The following is an 18,001-nucleotide window of genomic DNA, read 5'->3' as shown; positions in this document are numbered from 1 at the left end:
GGTTGATGAATTTACAATTCAATCATATATCAAAGGAATTATTTGTTGCATGGGTAAAACCATTTCCATGGTAGCATGATTTTCATTTTAGTTAAGTGATCAGTGTTCATGGCAGACAAACAAGTTGTTCATCGAAAGATCGACGAGAAGGCATTGGTATAATATATTTCATAAATCTATTTCTACAAAAAGGATAGTTAGTAAGTCTGTGGAAGAAAACATTGCTGAAACTAGAGTACCTTTAGGTTCTTCCTGTATTGGAACCAGGATTTTATTTAATAAGTTTTATATAGCGCTGGCTAGACCCGAAGATATCAGAGCGCTTTACATGAGGTTCCACAAAGTTACAAAAATTACTTCAGGAAACAGGTTACATCAGATTGCTAGTAAAACATGTAAAGAGCATAGAAAATGAGATAAATGGAGCGTAGAAGGGAAAGGGTGAAGGGGTAAGGGGGAGATACGACGGCGAGGGAAAGTCTGCCCCAAGTCAGGCTGGGTAAGTAATGGCCTAGGGGGAAGTCCACGGCCCAGCTCCTCTTTAGCCATCAGGTAGCTCCACCAAGCATCGGCAAAATAGCAAGGTCTCGGCTAAAAAACATGGAAGGCGATATAAATGGAGCGTAGAAGGGTAGGGGAAGGTTAAAGGGGTAGGAAGGAGATACGACGTAGAGACGAAGGAAAGGCTGCCCAAAGTCCTGCTGGGTAGGTGATGGCCGAGGGGGGAAGTCCACAACCCATCTCCTCTTTAGCTAACAGGTAGCACCACCGGGCATCAGTCAGGGATAGCCCTAGTTGTTGGTATACAGCACGTCAATCCAGAGTTGAGTGTCTGTTCATGACTAGTGGTGAGTGGCTCTCTAGATTTCCAGAAATGAGAGGCTGGGACAGTAGGTTCCTCTTTGACTTCTTAACATCCCATACTTGTTGGCAAGAATCCAAATTGTTGGTGCTGAACTATGTGGAGATGAGAGTAGTTTTTCAATTTCATATGGCTGACCGACGGAGCCAGTACCTATTAGAATGGGTTGGGTAATGTGGGCATCCCATCTGTGGATGGGGGTTAGACAGGCAGCAGAAAGGTGGGGAGCATCCGAGCATCCATAAAGTGTGGAGTCTGGTAAAATATTCAATATGCCTTCCTGTTGCATATGTGTAAAACCTAGAGCTAAGGTGAAACACTTGAGTGGGGAGTAAATGTTTTATTTTCCAAGGAGATTCAGCTGGTACAAAGCAGTGTGTTCCTTATTGGTCATGTGAGGTCATAATGAAATGGAAGTAGATTGAGTATGCATTATATATCAGTATGAGGTGTGGTTTGTTGGCAAATCGGAGGAGAAACTGAACGGACTACATAGCCCAGGAGCCTAAAACCTTGCTCACCGGCATCTTTTTTGCCCCGCCCACACGCGCTACATAACGCCCAGCGGCCCCCGCTTCGCGGGAGCTGCTCGTAGCGTGGTTTGTTGGCAAATCGGAGGAGAAACTGAACGGACTACATAGCCCAGGAGCCTAAAACCTTGCTCACCTGCATCCTGTTGCCCCGCCCACAGGCGCTACATAACCACTCGGCCCCCGCGTCGTAGCGTGGTTTGTTGGCAAATCGGAGGAGAAACTGAACGAACTACATAGCCCAGGAGCCTAAAACCTTGCTCACCTGCATCCTGTTGCCCCGCCCACACACGCTACATAACCACTCGCGGCCCCCGCTTCGCGGGACGCGAGCCGGGCGAAGCCCGGGCCATGGGCGGGCCTGTCTGAGCCCGTCTGAGACAGGTAGAGACTGGGCTGGGCCACCCCTGAATATTGTCATCATCTTAAGACTTTAAATCCTTTTTATTTATATTGTTGATTAATTGAATGTTTTTCCTGTCTTGTAAGGGGGTAATTCTGTGATAAGATATAGCCTAGTACACTAGGGTAATGGCGTCAAGAACAGGGAAAGGTAGAAAGGCATTAAATGGAGGGACTGGAGGGACGGGAGGGAGCATTACTGGGACTTTGGACCAGTTTATAACTAGAGCCACTTCGGTCCTGGAGCACGAAATCGCTTTGACTGAACGCCGCCTGTCCCTAGAACCCATGTACCTGAGACGATCATCGTTGGGGGGTTTAGCATCAGCCCCCTCTCCAAACCAAGTGATTGTTCCCACTTTGCACCCCGATATTAATTTGGGGGATGGAAATAGCCAATATTTGCAAGAGCAATTATATAAGTCAGTAATTCAGGAAATTAGTGCTACTGTAGCAATAAGTGATTCACCTACAGACAATACATTGAATGTCCCTGGGTCGTGCATTTCCACTAGGTCGACATCTATGCTTAATATTAATCCCCAACTATCCAAACCTTTAGTAAAGAGGAAACGTGGAGGAGCATTAAAAAGGGTGGTTGTACAAAGAAGACTAAAGTTTCAAAAATAACTAATGCTCCGGTAAAATCAACAATGGATGCCACTAATGTGTCATCATCCCAGATTACTATTCTTTCTCCAAAGGCTCCCCCTGTTAAAGCGGTAGATCCATCTAGGTTTACGGTTCAAAGTACAGAGGGCCTGTTGGGAAATATTGAACAACTGGTTAAATCACTTATGCTTCCTTTGATGGAGAGATCCAAAAGGATTAGCGAGAAGTTGGGGATGCTTGAACAAGTTACTCAAGCTAACTCTGTGTTATTGAAAAAACGAGTGGAGACTAGATTAATTCAACCAGTAACAGAAGCTATAACTACAGATGAATCAACAAGTAGACCTAGTGGGATTCAGATTATAACTCCAAATAAATCTGCTCAGCCATTAAATGGCATGGAACAAGGTAATATAACATCAGCGGGTAGAAGAGGGGGGCGACTAGAGGGGAATGGGACGGGGGTTGGAAGTGGTACGGGGAAAGTAGAAAAGATTGATAAAAACATGACGTGAGTTAAGGAAACAGTGCAAATGGATATAGAAAAAGGTAGTTCCCTGAGAATAGATCTTCCTCCGGACTCCTATCCTTATGTAATTATTTTATCTGGGGTCCCGAAGTTAGGGTATCATAAGACAGAAACCTACCATGAACTAAAAAATAAGGTAAACTTCTGGTTAAATAAAAACTGACCCCTCAGAACAGATTTACATGGAGAAATCCTAAACGTGCATAGAGTGAGTTGGGTGGGTCACAGAAGAAAGGAGTTGGATGGGTTCTGTATTATTGTTAACTTTAGGGACAGACGTGTAGTCCAGTATATAGGCGGTTTTCATTACCAAAGAGGATTAAATGGCATTTATACTTTTGATCTAAGTTACTTTTATCCTTCTTTTTTCCCTGTCCCGTTGGGCTCTATTCCCCCTGATAGACGTCGAGGAGGTCCCATGACTCGGTTTGAAAACCAGTTCAATATACCAACAGCTAATCGCTTTGAATTGTTTTCTGGGCTTGAAGGGATAGATTGACCGTGTATAGAGAAGGTCACTGTTAAATCTATGGAGAACTCAACAAATGAGATCCCAGTGGCCGATGACACCATAGCGAGAGCAATTTCTTTACTAGTGGTCCCTCGGGCAAGTATTGAGCCACCGAACCCTGGAAATCTAGGTGAATTAATAAATGAAGATAATGGAATGAATAATCCAGATATACGTACCCATACAGTAGATGAGGTGCAGAGATTGTACAAAATGAGAAAAATAAGTTGAATAAGAGTAATTGGTCAATTATGTTTTGGAATGTTGCAGGTTTAAGATCTAAGACAAGTAATCATACTTGGGTAAAGCTTATAAACGAATATGATATAGTTAGTTTACAAGAGACCTGGGCAGTAGAAGCGCATCATTTGAGCGGCTTTAAAACCATATTCTCGCCAGCAATAGGCTCCGTACATGGCAGAGCCAAAGGAGGGCTGTGTATCCAACCTTTTTAAATGTGAAAAAATAGAGATATCACGGAATAATAGATTTTATCATATGGTTAGGATACATATTAACAAAATGTTCTGTTTGATTGTTGTGAATTTTTATAATAATGTTCCCTTGGATGACATTGAAGTAACCTTGAAAACTCTAAAAACAGACATTAACTGTTTGCGAGGTGGGAAAGCCAAAGAGACTGTAGTCGTTTAGGGTGGTGATTTTAACTGTCCACCATGTAAGAGAGGAGAACAGGGGACTTGTGGTTTGATGTTGGATAGGGAAACTAATCTAATGCATTTTGACCACACTGTCTGTGGGGATTTTCTGAATGACATTATTTTTTCATGTGACTTGGGTTTTGCTAATAGAATGTGTCAACCCGAGATCCCATTCTCTCCCACATTCAATGGTAGAGGAGTGTTTTCAATAATTGTTTTTATATTGATATCTTCTGGCTACAGAGAGAATGTTCTAAACTTCAAAACATTGGATAATCCTTTAAGTGACCATTTTCCTATAAGCGTTGAAGTTTTAAATCCTCATTTTGATCAGGAGCGTGATTGCATACACGGGCAGTATTTGGGTAACATCGCCTTAAAAAGTCAAAATGGGTATTCACTAAAATGGTTAAAGGTAGTAACCCGAAGAATTTCTATGTCATTTAATTAGGAAATGTGAAACTAGTTTTAATGTTTGTTTGGATGAGACAGCTGAAAAACCGTAAATAATTAAACATTTTAAGATAAATACCTCACAAATTAAGGCTAGCCTGTGGGTTGAAGTTAAAAACTCTCAATGAAAACCATCAAGCTGGTTTGACACAGCCTGTACTAAGGCTTATTCCAACCTTAAGCATGCCTTAAGTGAACCCGATAAGGATAGGACTTTAATTAGGGACCTACGAAAGGTATATAACGCAGCTTTAAAAAAGAGAAAGCACGCCTTGAAAAAGGAAGCATGGGACTCACTGTGTGAGGCCTCTCAAAGCCAGATTCGGCAGCCTTCCGGAAGGCAGTAAACGCCCATTTTTTAATGTTAACTCTAAGGCGAGGATAGAGATAGCCATCCCTGAGACTGAATGGGTTAGGTTTTTTAAACTCAGTATAGTGTACCAACTTCGTTAGAGCGATTATCTAGTGAGTATGTAGAGGAGGGAGTGATTGTGCCTCATCATAATAAATCGAACTTGAGTATCACTCTCGAGGAAGTGATTTTGGGCATTAAAGCCAGTTTGGGAGGTAAGGCGCCGGGCCCTGATGGGGTTCCGGTTGACCTCTTCAAGAATAACATGGCTTTATGGGCCCCACTCCTCACACAACTCTTTAACGCTTCTTGTTCAGTTGGCCTGGTATGGACATGGTTTGAGTCTATCTTTATACCTATTTTTAACAAGCATTTGCAATGCAATAGGTCTCGCAGCATTAAAGTTTGAGTTATTGGCATTGCATATGACAATGTGTTGCATTAAATTTTTAGCAAAGTCTGTATTGGCGTATAAAGATGATTTACAAGATGATAGCGATGGAGTGGGGGATAGACTGCTAGTTTTGCAGTTATAAGCATATATTGTAAGTATGTGTTTTTATTATAAAATGTGTGTGGTTGTGTGTGTAGTTGTGTGTGGTAGTTTGTGTGGTTGTGTGTGGTTGTGTGTGTGGTTGTGTGTGTGGTTGTGTGTGTGGTTGTGTGTGTGGTTGTGTGTGTGGTTGTGTGTGTGGTTGTGTGTGTGGTTGTGTGTGTGGTTGTGTGTGTGGTTGTGTGTGTGGTTGTGGTTGTGTTGTGTGTGTGTGTGGGTGGTTGTGTGTGTCAAGGGACAAGCAAATTACAAGTTGGCATTTCTATATTGAAATACGTAGCTAACAACCAAAACGGAATTATGTCACTGACTCGAATACCAATACATTAATTAAAGCTGTGCTTGGAAATGGGAAGAGTGCGATAGGAAGAGCTCTTGTTAAACAAGCCCAAGATAGGTGAGTGCACTAAAATTCCATACTAAAAGACTCTTAAAAAATATTCCATTGGAGAAGATTGGTAAACCATAGACTAGACACGTGTCGGCGAACAAGCACACCTGGGAAATAAGGGTGTAATGTGGCCCGGAGAACAGCAGACACATCACGGAAGAGGGGACATGAACCACACTGAAATGTGCGGGGCGGCCAGGACAGGTATGAAGTGGGCAGGAGAATTACTAAAGAAGAGGACAGGGCGTCGATAGAAGACCACCTAAAAAGAAAGTTGTTTGAAGGTCAGTGCACCACTTTAATGATTTTATTTTTATCTTGTAAAACATACATGCCCCCGATGACTTTCTCAAAAAGCCCCTCAAAAATATTCAGTCCTTATCCGTGATTTGCCTAAGCCTTTGCATACTGTAATACTGTATGAGAGTTTGTGGCATTGGATGGAGAGGTGCTTATCACTAGGTTATAACAAAGGACAGTGCTCCACTATAATGCTTTTTCTTGTTAGGAATATCACAATGGAATTTGCCACTTTCGACCTGTGCGCAGTTTGAAAAAAACAGATGTGTAAACCCATAACAAAAATAAACGTACTCACGTGTGATTAACTGCATTAAAGTTACTTACAAAACGTTGATATTTTTTGTAGACACGGGTAGATTAATTGCATCACTGTTAAAGACATTTGAGTATTGTCATGGGTTGCCGATTAATCTGTCTACAAAAAATATGAATGATATGAATCTGTCACTCATTGTGTATAGTAGCTGGAGCTCGCGGAAAGCCCTGCAACAGCTCCGGGTTGAGTTTGCGCTACAAAAACTAAACCAAAAGTCTGCAGAGCGAACTGCTCCTAATGTTTCGTGTGGAAGCAGCACCTTTGAGGCGAACACAGAGAGTCTCCAACACAGATCCCCAGAGTGCAGCAGTCAGAGCTCCAGACTTGGGCGCTGGGGATCTTTGTTGGAGCCTCGACGTCGGTTCAACATACTATAAATGATTGTGCACAAATCACACATGGGAGGTACTTGCAACAATCCTGGTGCAAATGCTGTGTAAGTGGTAAAAAAAACAGATGATATACGTCAGCCCCTATGTGTTTACTTAGAAGAGGGGTTTAATTTGTGCAGGTGGTGGGCAACGGGTCGTTGTTTTTATAAGTTTGAACAGCAGAGAGGAAGGCAGGAAAGGGAGACAACTAGGGGGAAACAGTGACAAAGGGCAAGAAAGGGATAAGAAGGCAGGCGCAGGCCGTGTAGGGTGGGAGGATTAACAGGCAAGGGGTAGTACTACAGTTTGGACTTAGTACGGTCAGAGGTGGGCTCCTTAGAAAACTTTTTTCCGTTTCCTTGACAATTTTTTTTGTATTCATTTTATTTAATTACAAGTTAAGAACTAGATAACAGCTATATAATTGCAAAAAGAAAAATAACCTTACATGCTTGTTAACATACATCAAAAGAGTTAAGTCGTGGGTAATGAATGGTGTTGGGGGGAGGTGGGGATTGGAGTGCCATAGAGAGACGAGCACTTTCACATGCATGCATTTCTACACTTTCATAAACCAGACTGAGTGAGAGCGTGCAGCAGGGAGTCAGGGAAAGGTTCCACGCCGGCTTTGCTGCTGGCTTTCCAGCATTGCTAATTATTAACAGGCTTGAGCATTTTGGAAACCCTGCCCCTTCTCACATTTGTGACACACATGCACACACACAAGCGCACACGCACACCCACACACACACACACACACAACCAAATACTGCTAGTTTCCGTGTTAATAGTCCAGGGGGCGGGTCAGGAGCTGTGCCTCCGAAGCGGAGTTCACTGCTACTAATAACCAACTGAAGCAGGGGGGAAAACATGTAGTGAGCCAACCCGGCCCTTCGTGGAGGAAAGTTCCACGTCACACACACTCCAGATGATGGACACAGCCAAAGGGTTAAATAAATTGGGATTAGACCACTCCGAGTCTCTGGTTCCTTCTCAGTACTTTTGTAGCAGCCGTTTTTGTCTAGGAGCCTGCTTACACATCGGTGCAGATGGCTCGATAGAGTTCCTACCTCAATATAAAACGTTCTGCTCCTGACACTACGCTCAGCACCCGGAGCCACCGAAATACATTCATTATGATAGCTTGAAAGTCATAAAGCGCTATTTCGAGGTTTATTAGTTACTTACTGCGCTCCCGTAATTCATATCACTCGTCTCTATAAAAGTTAAACCTCTGAGAAGTTCAGTGCATGACCAGGGCGTGAGACGGAAATAAGAAGAAGACTACAAAACTGCGGGGAAAAAAAACGGGAGGGGCGTGCCTTCTAAAATTAAAGCTTGCCGTGCCTGTTAAAAAATAAATAAATTCCTAAAGATTCTAAAGGAGCAAGTTGCAAGTAAAATAAAGGTGCGCTACATCAATAAGGAGCCAGCTGCTGCACTGCCTACCCAGCTTTTAATTGCACACCTATTCAGTGAACATGTACGGCATTGCAGTGAGATGGGCTGAGCGCGAGATCACCAGGAGCCGCTCAACCACCGCTCCGTGTCCCGCTGCTGCAGCCGCCATGTTGACAGATACAGTATGGCACAGAAGATGTGCAGTGTCAGAAAGTAGATCTGCAGTGAAGCTGCTGCTTTCCTTAACATGGACCGCCAAGCTTCGGGCTTAGCTGCAGTAAAAACAAGCTTTGGCAGTCTCAGGAATGTTTGGAAGGGAGGGGTTCAGCAGAGCGAGTGGGGTGGAGGAGCGAGGTGAGAGAGAGGGCAAGGAAATACAAGCCGCGCGTCGTAAGCTCTCTACGGCAGAACCACACGCGCACGACCCAATCCCAAAGCGCCTGTCGGAATCCACTTTGCCATGCTTCTCAATGGTGCGCTTGGCCAGCTCTTGTCTCCACTCGTTGTCGGCTGAGCCGACAGCTATAGTTCTCTGGCGAGAACGCGCTTTGCGCGCTTCTAGCCGAGACCTAAAAAGGGTGATAGAACCAGTTGCGCGTGCTATCGCCGTATATCATTACTAGACTCAACCATTAAAATCCTTGGTAGAGTGATTTTAAATAGGTTACAAACATGGGCTGATGAGCAGACAATAATTAATGACCTCCAATACGGCTTCAGGAAAGGCCTTGGCACCGTTGACCAGGGTCTTAACCTGTATATTCTTTTAGAGAAATATACCAAAGCAAAGGGCGGTCGGATGTTTTTAACTTTTGTGGATTTATCATCCGCCTTCGATTGTGTTACCCATAGCAAGCTATGGTTGATTTTGGAACGTTTGGGGGTTGAGGAAAATATTACTCTATTCCTTAGGAATCTTTATCAAGGGGCAAGGGCTTCTATAAGATTTGGTAAGAGTGGTGAGTGCACTCAGACATTTAAGATAGCTAGAGGAGTCCGGCAAGGATGTGGCCTTGCCCCATTTTTATTTACCATCTATAGCAATGACTTAGAAAGAATCAATCAATCAATCAAGCAACAAATTTGTATAGTGCGCTACTCATCCGCTAGGGTCTCAAGGCGCTGGGAGGAGGGGGAGTCGGTACTGCTCGAACAGCCAGGTCTTGAGTTGTTTCCTGAAGGAGAGTTGGTCCTGGGTCAGCCGTAGGTGGGTGGGGAGGGAGTTCCATGTCTTGGCCGCCAGGTAGGAGAAGGATCTTCCTCCGGCGGTGGTTTTGCGAATTCGTGGGACGGTGGCGAGCGCGAGGCTGGCGGATCGGAGCTGGCGGGTGGGTGTGTAGAAGGTGAGGCGGCTGTTGAGGTATTTGGGGCCCATGTCGTGGAGAGCCTTGTGTGCGTGGGTGAGGAGTCTGAACGTGATGCTCTTCCTGACGGGGAGCCAGTGTAGGGCATTCAGATGGGCAGAGATGTGGCTGTGACGGGGGAAGTCCAGGATGAGTCGTGCAGAAGTGTTCTGTATGCGCTGGAGTCTTTTCTGGAGTTTGACTGTGGTTCCAGCGTAGAGGGTGTTCCCGTAGTCCAGTCGGCTGGTGACGAGGGCCTGGGTGAGCGTCTTCCTGGTTTCGGTGGGGATCCACCGGAAGATCTTTCTGAGCATGCGCAGGGTGTTGAAACAGGATGACGAGACGGCGTTGACTTGCTTGGTCGTCGTGAGGGAGGAGTCCAGGATGAAGCCCAGGTTGCGTGCATGGTCCGTTGGCTTGGGGGCGGTGCCCAGGGCAGTGGGCCACCAGGAGTCGTCCCAGGCAGAGGGGGATGGTCCAAGGATGAGGACTTCCGTCTTGCCTGAGTTCAGTTTCAGACGGCTGAGCCTCATCCATTCCGCGACGTCTTTCCTTCCTTCCTGGAGAATGGCTCTGGCGGTGGCGGTGTCGTTGGAGAGGGAGAGGATCAGCTGGGTGTCGTCAGCGTAAGAGATGATGTTTAGGTTGTGTTGGCGTGCGATGGCTGCAAGGGGGCTCATGTAGACGTTGTAGAGGGTGGGGCTGAGCGAGGATCCTTGAGGAACGCCGCAGATGACTTCGGTGGCCTCGGATCGGAACGGGTGAGGCGGACTCTCTGGGTTCTTCCGGCGAGGAACGAGATGATCCACTCCAAGGCCGTTCCTTGGATTCCGGTGTTGCTGAGGCGCTATATCAGGGTGCGGTGGCATACGGTGTCGAAGGCTGCTGAGAGGTCCAGGAGGATGAGGGCAGCTGTTTCCCCGTTGTCGAGCAGGGACATGATGTCGTCGGTAGCTGCGATGAGGGCTGTCTCAGTGCTGTGGTTTGCTCGGAACCCGGAGTGCGAGGGGTCGAGTGATCCATTTGTCTCTAGGAAGGCAGGGAGTTGTTTGTTGACTGTCTTCTCGATGTCTTTGGCAGGAAAAGGGAGGAGCGAGATGGGGCGGAAGTTCTTGAGGTCCGTGGGGTCCGCGGTGGGTTTCTTCAGGAGGGCGCTGAGCTCGGCATGTTTCCAGCTCTCCGGGAAGGTGGCGGATGCGAAGGAGCTGTTAATGATGTCCCAGAGTTGGGGTGCGATGATGGAGTCTGCTTTGCTGAAGATGTGGTGTGGACAGGGGTCGGTTGGGGAGCCGGAGTGGATGATGTTCATCGTGCGGGTGGTGTCTTCGGTGCTGACCGGGGTCCAGGTGCAGAGGGTGGTGGTGGGGGGCGCTGGTTCGGTGGTTGGGTGCGTGGTCTGTGCGCCGAGGCTGTTGTGTATGTCGGTGATCTCGCGGTGAAAGAACGAGGCGAGTGAGTCAGAGAGGTCTTGCGAGGGTGTGATGTCGTTGTTGCAGGCGCTGGGGTTGGAGAGCTCTTTAACGATGCTGAAGAGTTCCTTGCTGTTGTGGGTGTTGTTGTCCTTTTGGTGGTGCGGATCAGCTGGTGGTGTTTGCGGGTGGAGTTCTTGAGGGGTGTCGTGTTTTCTGTGGTCTGGTCCTGGCGCCAGGCTCTCTCGAGGGTGCGGTACAAAAGGGGGTGGTGATGGACGGAGCATCTGAACCAATCAAACACTCACACCCAGTCAAAAGATCTGGGTTTGATCCATTACAGTTCTTGAGGGTGCGGCAGGTTTTCTTGGGGTTTTTGAGGTCATTGGTGAACCAAGAGGGTTTCTTGCTGCCGGGTCTGCTGGGAGGGTTCTTCAGTGGTGCGAGGTCATCGGCGCAGTTGGTGAGCCACTGTGTGAGGTTGCGGGCTGCTTCGTTGGGGTCCGTTGTGTTGGTGGGAGGATTCTGACTGAGGGAGGTGGTGAGCTGGTCGGCGGTGATCTTGCTCCAGCTTCTGCGAGGAACCTGTTGCGGGTGGTGGTGGGTCGTGGTTCTCCTGAAGTTGAAGAGGACGCAGCTGTGATCTGTCCAGTGTAGTCCGGTGGAGTGGCTGAAGGAGATGTGCTTGCTGGAAGAGAAGATGGGGTCTAGCGTGTGGCCGGCGTAGTGGGTGGGGGTGCTCACCAGTTGCTTGAGTCCGAGGTTGGCGAGGTTGTCCAGCAAGGCGGCGGTGTTGCTGTCATTGTTGTTCTCCAGGTGGAAGTTGAGGTCCCCTAGGAGGATGTATTCGGAGGAGCTGAGGGCGTGCTGGCTGACAAAGTCTGCGATGGCTTCGTTGAATTGTGTGCATGGTCCCAGGGGTGTGTAGATATGAGTGCCTCTGAGGGTGGTCTTGGAGTCGGTGTGTATCTGGAAGTGAAGGTGCTCGGCGGCGGTGAGGGTGTCGTCGGAGTTGGTCGTAATTCGGATGGTGTTTCTGTGGACAATGGCGATGCCTCCTCCGGTTTGGTTGACGCAGTCCCTCCGGGTGATCTTGTAGCTATCCGGGATGGCTATGGCGATGTCGGGGGCTGAGGAGGCGTTCATCCAGGTTTCTGTGAGGAAGGCGACGTCTGGTGATGTTGTGTCGAGGAGGTTCCAGAGTTAGACGTCTGTGGACGGAGCGGGTGTTGAGCAGGATGCACTTGGTGATTGTTGCTGGTGCCTGGCTTGGCGGGTGCGGTGCAGGTTCGGAGGCAGGTGAATTTGCAGGCTTGGCAGGTGAAGGGTCCGTGGGTGCGTTTCGGGATGGCTCGGTAGCAGGCGGGGTTCCGGCCGGCGTTGAGTGCGTGGAGGGTGGCGGCGTCGTAAGTCTGTCGTGTGGGCTGGCATCGTCGGGGGCCAGGGGTCCTGGCGCTGGGCGCGGTCCAGGTGCGGACGGGTGCAGACGGGCTTGCCTTTGGCGCGCCAGTGGCGCGCCCGCTGCGCGCGTCCGCTGCACGCCTCCATTTAAGGGTTAGTGGGAGGGAGGAGCAGCTGGGAGCGGGGTGGTGAATGGGGCAGCGGGGGGCGGAGCCGCAGGGACGCAGTGGCGGGAAGGAGGACCGGGGGGCAGCGGGGCGGGGGGTCACAGAAGGGGGGGCACACGGGGGCACAGAGCAAAAAAACGACAAAATCACGGGGGCACACGGGGCACAGAGGCAAACGGCAACAATCACGGGGGCACACGGGGCACAGAAGCAAAAACAGCCACAATCACTGGGGCACACGGGGCACAGAGGAGAAGGGGGCAACAACAGGGCACGGGACAGAGGCACAGAAGCGGCAGGCACAGGAGAGCTTACCGGGTGGCAGCAGCAGCGAGGGCACAGGTGGGCAGCTGCACAGGAGGACCGTGCGGCGGCTTGCGGGGCGATCTACCTGCTGGCAGGAATTTCGGGATATGCCATTTGCGTCAAATCGTCCAATACCCGCATTATTATATGCAGATGACGCGGTATTGATGACTAGGACTCCACAGACCATGCAAAAAATGATAATGTCTTTTACAAATGTTATGACCAGATTGGATCTAAAAATCAATTGTACTAAAACCTTCTGTATGGACTGCGGTTCAGGGGCAGATAAAATAAAGAAAACTATGTCCATTGATTCTAAACCATTGGATTTCATTCAAACTTTCCCGTATTTGGGAATTTTGTTCGATCAATCTGGTTTTTGGAATACTGCAGTAAAAACAAGGAGATTGCTGTTCTCCAAGTCTATAATGGCCCTGATAACTTTTAGTAGGAAAATGGGGAGAAAACCAATCAAAGAACTGTTATATATCTACAAAGCAACCTGTATTGCAATTGCTACATATGGTGTGGGTATCTGGGGACATGCTAATGTGAAAACGCTGCAGGTGGCTGAAAATAGTTTCCTGAGATATCTTTTACCAGTTCCAGATAGTTTGTCCACTCATATTTGCCACGCTGAACTCGGACTTTCATACCTAGAAGAGGTCATCAAGCTACAACCGATTCTTTTGTGGCATAGGGTATGGACCACCAAGGAGTGTTCTTGTAACCGCTTCATTTTGAGGGATGCAGTAAGTCTCGATAACACTCATAAGATGAAATGGTTATATTACATAAAGTCATTCCTTATACAAATAGGTCACCAAGATTATTATGAAAACCTTCACTGATGTACCAGATCCCCAGGAAAGTATTGAAAAAACTCTGTATGACTTACCTGGTGGATCTCAGGAACAAAGTGGAATTTACTAAAATTTCAGTGGTTTCCCATCAGCTAACATTGACCACGCATGATACCCAACCATATACTACACAACAGATGAGAGACTTTGATAGGTTTTTATTAATACGTTTTAGATTTAATATAGGCTACTGAGTTTTCACACTATGAATGATTGGTCAAGGCAATCAATATGATCAATCTGATATGCATATTTTGTTCTTTTGCAAATTGTACACAATCACTAGGAAAAGATGGATATTGCCCATATTAAAGTACATGGATTTTAGACAGTGTCGTCCTGCCTTTCTAGCTATCCAGAAGTTAGATAATATATTTACTGTTGCATCTGTCTCGGCTTTTTTTTAAAATGTTTTTATATCACGGAAATCAATACTTGTATGAATTTGTAATGAGCCTATTGTACTGAAAATGATTGACTTTTTATCTTCCTTTTTAACTGGTTGTGATTTTATTGTACTTTTATGGTTATCTATGAATAATAACCGAATAAAGTTATTGAACTAATAAAATATCTACTTGTTCATGGGGCAGGTTGCTTTATAAATCTACTTGTCCTGTAACAAAATCCACTTGTCCCTTTTTGCCATGTAATGCGGTGACCAATGATGGCAACAATCTCATTATATAAGAGCTCCGAAATAGCCTCTCTGATTAAGCCAGGGCTCCTTCCATAGTAGGGTTTGAATACTAGCAATTCCCTTATGTTGCCACGTTTCCGCAGATCTACACATTGGCGCTGAAGGGGAGCAACAGTTCCAAGGTTGGAATGCCCTTTTGAGTCTGTGCAAACCTACTAACTTGCATGCTTTGAGGATTTTCACCAACTGTTCTCTAATCTTTTCCCATACAAAGAAAGGTTGGAAATTTACTCCTGACAATGGCAGACATAAATCTTCTTCCAGGGGTGGGAAAAAGTGGTTGGAGGGAAAGTAAACTTGCAACCATTTTCGCATGAGCAAATCTACACCTGCACATTTGCTCATGCCTAAATGCAGTTCACAAATATTTTACTAGGAGTACTAATTCTTGAGCTACTCGAAAGTCGTAGATCTGCACTTAATGCAAGGACATTAGTGCACTTTTGAGACTTTAATTAATAATTGGGCCACTAATTAGGTCTGGCGATAACCATGACATTTTGTGATTATTAAACTTCTGTCTCTCTGCCGATCGGCTAGCTTCACTGTGAGTGTCCGCATTCTGTTCCTTCACAAGGAGCATAAACGACACAGTCGTTTTGTTCAGTGCAAGGAACTAATGTGGCAATGTGTGCTTTTTGAGACCAAAACAATTTTTGCTTTTGCCAATGTTTGTTACAATAAGGGCCCAGCAGCTCTCACACTAATAAGCTCTTACAAAAAACAATGCCAAAACAAGTCACGCATTGACAAAACCAAAAGGCTGCTGAACAATTTCAGACCTGTTGGCTTTACCAATGATTGTTTATTTGAATGTTTCCCATAATCTTTTAAACTGGTTACACTGATTTTCCATTATGAATATTTTTGGTAAATACTAGCATACATCAACGAAGTTTACTAAACGATGCTGCAGGCAAACAGTACCTAAAACGTTACAGTAGTTTAGCGAAATCGATTTGCATTTTTTTGTGAACATGTTATTTTGAAAGCAAAGAATAATCAATCATGCTTTCAAGCTTCTGCATATATTTGCATCTAATCAAAGAGCATTTTGGGAGCAGTATGCCTAGCCTCAAATTGCAAAACATTGAAAACGTGTGTACACATTTTTATACTGGAATCACTGTCAGTAGTACAGTAGCAACTTACAACATGTACTTAGATCGCTTCCCCTAAAAACGTTTTGCATTAATGAACCATGAATACAAGCTTGAACAGTGTTAACACATGGACACAAATATTACCTTAACTGCAGGCAATACCTTTCCCTGATCCATAATGAGGTACTGTAAATTGGCAGTCAAAGGGTTTGTGGTGTAGGGGGTTGGATCTACTTGTCCCACTCTTGCCCTTGACCCCAAACAATATGTCCCAGGCATCGGGCTATAGGAATTCCACCTCCCTGAGCAAAACACTCAACGTTCATGTTAGATTGCCTGGATTGAATCTGTTCTGATGAGCTCACCGAAGAAAACTAAATGGCATTTTTTGGGGTATTATTTGAAGTGTGTGTCAAATATCGAGGATTGGATGTAGTAAGTCCTGACAGTGCGACTGTCTCATGTTAAAGACACCAAGATAGTGCTCATAGTTTGTCAGAATATTTAGAGATTGTGAATTGTAAAGTGGTCAGTAGAGCTCTATGTAAATATTAAAGGAAAAACGTGTGAAGATTGAGTTTAGTGCCAACCTGCTGGAGACAGGGAGTTGTCAGGAGTGTAGTTTGAGGAGAAATTTAAAGGAGGATATGGTAGTCAACGGTACTGAAAGCAGACAATAGGTCAAACAGCTCCTTGGCATGGTTTCTCTCTGCCTATGAAGTGACAGGCATCATTGACTATCTGAATCAATACTGTTTCAGTGCTCGCTGTGGATGGATGGCCGGAAGGTATGAATGTAGGGGTCTGCTGTGCCCAACATGAGATTGCAGTTAAGTTCTACTGTTTTCCTAAAACTTTGCTGACTAAAGGCAAAGAGGATGAAAAGCTGATCCTATGAGATTTTAGAATTATACAGATTTTATTTTGTAGGGGGTAGATAATTCATATAAAGTGTAGATCTTGCACAATTTGAAAGAGTTATGTTTAATGCCCTAGGCAACAACTTAAGGACAAAGAATAGAATGCTGACCCCATAAAGGTCAGATGTGAGGAAGGATGAAGGTCATATCATCTAAGATGAATGGTAAGGATATGCCATATTTGTATATCAGGTAAATCAGTTTAATATTATACCTTAGGTCTCTGATTTTATCTACACAGAACTAAATGTCACTTGCGGCGGATTTCTTGATGGTGTGAAGGGTGACTGAGGCATGGAGGTAGAAAATTAACAGTTTTTTTTGTTTTAAAGAGTGTCAAATTCTCTTATTTATGAGATGCTTTGCAGAGTAGTCTAATTTCGATTTTCTGATGGTTTGTATGTATGCTACCTCAACTGGAGTAATGACTGCTGGGAACTGTTTCTTACATCATCATTTTTCAAATCTGTACATGACCTCTTGTCAGAGGCAAAAAAGAGTTTAATGCTTGAAGTAATTGTGTCTTTCAACACCGAGTCTTAGGATGTGTTGAATGATTCTGCGAGTCTATTCGATGAATTGTATTAAGAAGGGGAACATACTGATAGTCAATGAGGAGGGGACGCTTTTGAATGAATAGGTGATGAAATTGGAGGGTCTGTGTTGGAAACTGTGTAGTTTTAAGTTTAGTGCCCAGGTGTGTGAAAATCCTATTGCCCGACACCCAGGACATTATTTGGGGTCGAGGGCAAAACATTTTCATGTTTAGTGGTCTTTGGTACAAGTAGGTCCAACCCCGTGCAGCACAAACCCTTTGGCTGCCAGGTCACAGTACCACATTATGGATCAGAGAAAGGAATTGTCTGCAGTTAAGGTAATATTTGTGTCCATATGTTAATGCTGTTCGAACTTGTATTCATGGTTCATTAATACAAAGCCTTTATTATTAGGGTGAGTGCTCTAAGGAAACGCAAGTCAAGACTGCAATACCAACCGTGCTTCCAGTATAAAAATGTGTACAAACATTTGCAACTTTTAATATGAGGCTTTGCATTATGGTTCCAGGATGCTCTCGGATTAGATGCAAATATATTCAAAAGCTGAAAGCAAGATTGATGATTCTTTGCTTTCAAAATAAAATGTTCTAAAGAAATGCAACTAGGAAAAAAATGTTTTGCTTAACTACTGTGAAGTATTAGGTGCCTTTCTTTGAAGCATCATTTAGTAAAACATGTTGATGCATGCTAGTATTTCCCAAAATATTCATAATGGGACATCAGAGTAACTCGTTTCTAAAAAATGATAGGAAATAAGAAAATAAACATGCATTGGTTAAGCCAATAGTAATTACATTGATGGTCAGCCTTTTGGTTTTGTAAATGTGTGTCTAGTTTTGACATAGTTTTTGTAAGACTTAATTTTTGTGGGAGCTGCCTGGGCTTCATCATTATAACAAACATTGGCAAAATCAAAAAAAAAAATTGTTCTCAAAAACCACACATTGCCACAGTACTTCCCAACACTAAACAAAACTACTT

At 45.2% G+C, this 18,001-nt stretch overlaps 1 protein-coding gene across 2 annotated transcripts in view; it reads right to left on the bottom strand.

Annotated features, from left to right (window-relative positions):
• INSIG2 (insulin induced gene 2) overlaps nucleotides 1–18,001 on the bottom strand; it is a 175,238-nt gene that overhangs the window by 39,634 nt on the left and 117,603 nt on the right. The window lies entirely within an intron of this gene.

The sequence above is a fragment of the Lissotriton helveticus genome, chromosome 3_1 (genome assembly GCF_964261635.1).
Source record: "Lissotriton helveticus chromosome 3_1, aLisHel1.1, whole genome shotgun sequence".
Lineage (NCBI taxonomy): Eukaryota > Metazoa > Chordata > Amphibia > Caudata > Salamandridae > Lissotriton > Lissotriton helveticus.
Note: the sequence above shows the minus strand (reverse complement) of the source record. Positions and strands in the feature narration are given on the sequence as shown.